Source organism: Cyprinodon variegatus, unplaced genomic scaffold (assembly GCF_000732505.1).
Source record: "Cyprinodon variegatus isolate N-32 unplaced genomic scaffold, C_variegatus-1.0 Scaffold1963, whole genome shotgun sequence".
Taxonomy (NCBI): Eukaryota; Metazoa; Chordata; class Actinopteri; order Cyprinodontiformes; family Cyprinodontidae; genus Cyprinodon; species Cyprinodon variegatus.
Window position 1 is genome coordinate 50,257 of NW_015152416.1, and position 1,821 is coordinate 52,077.

The following is a 1,821-nucleotide window of genomic DNA, read 5'->3' on the forward strand; positions in this document are numbered from 1 at the left end:
ATCGTTGTAGCAGCTAAAATCCTATATTTTAGGCTACTGGTTGCTGTTCCTGAAAGATGTTAATTTTGTGTGCTCAATCAAGATTATCATGCTGATCTTTAGTTTTAATATAGTCATTTATTAACAGAACAGTGTCCATTGTTTTAGTATTTTCCTACTAAATACATAAATTCAACATTAATCTAAACCAAACGCGGTAGAAAACTGTTGCCTCCTCTCATTAACAGCAGAATCAGGGTTGGGCTTAAATAACCCCATCCCCCATCAGACAATCAGAACTCAAAATGAAATACGCCCCCTGGTGATGATAAATACAGGAAAGGACAAAAGGCTCCTACAGTTATTTTTATTGTGTTTTGGTAAGAAATGTTTTGCTTTGTATGATTTCAGCTCAGATAAAAGAAATGGTCAATGTTAAAAGCAGGGCAACCATCACTGAAAACAGTGTGGAGGCTGTGAAGAAAGAAGGTTCAATCCGTCAAAGAAATAACTTTGTAAAATAATTTCATCCATTTTTTCCACACAGTTCAGACACAAGAGTTGGACAAGGTGAAACAACAGCACCAAGGTATTTAAAGAATGTGGAAATGCAATTAGAAAGAAACACCAACTTCAATTAAAGTATAAACAATACATTTGTATTAAGTGCATTTTTTTATAACATCACCCAATATAAAACAAGCAAAATCTTGCATGATAACTAATGATTTTGTATCAGACATATATAAATGTAAAGAAAGAAATGGCTAACACAGAAACCAATAATCAATTAATGTTACTTACTTATGCCTAGTCATGGTGTCTGCTAAATGAGGTTTAGCAAAATGTTACAAAACTTAAAATACATATTTTTATTAATATCATGGTATTATTGATGTATTTTATAACAAATGTTTTGCTTTGTATGATTTCATCTCATATAGAAGATCTTATCAATGTTAAAAGCAGGGCAAACATCACTGAAAATCAGGTGGAGACTCTAAAGAAAGAAGCCGAAGGTTTGTGAATCCAGAAATTAACTTCCTTTGTAAACCATTGCAACCATTAAGGTGCATTCACACTGAACACATTGTCCACTGTTAGAGCAGTGGATTTGCATATTGTCTTTATGCAAACTATACAGGAAAGAGTGGTCAACACTTGGCTCTCTCCATGTGTTACTAGTTTGTCTGTTTTAAGCTTATTATACATTTTAAAAAACAAATTGTGCATTGTTCTTACTAAAAAGTTGGTCATTTTTAAATTCTATACGTTTTGTAGTATTCTTCAGCTAATGTGAATTCTTCTTCTTAATCAAAACCAAACCAAATCACAATACTTTCTTCCTTATAGTGAAACGAGTGGCTTTCTCAGCTTCATTGTTGGCCTCAGGCTCAGAAACTCTTGGTCCATTTAACTCGCACGTCCCTCTGATCTTCAGGCATGTTGTTACAAATATCGGAAATGCCTACAACCCAAACACAGGTAACTTGGTTTAATAATTGTTTCATATACTGTTTATTTATATCGTTCAAAGCAAATGTCAAACTTTGGTCAGAAGGTCCTGGAATGATAATGTCACGTAAGAAAAAAATAGCCTTTATATCATGTTTATTGATTTTGGAAAGGTAACTTTCTAGATTTCACGGGTATTATTGAAAACTGGTAGTTTTGTCACAAATTTTCCAAATTGTTGTTAGTATTATTTTATTTTTTCTTTTCTTCAGGGTTTTTCATAGCACCACTGAGAGGAGCCTACCACTTTGAGTTCTATGTAGGTGCACATGGACATTCTTCACATGCTTCAGGTGCTGTGCTGGTCAAGAACGGAGAACACATTTT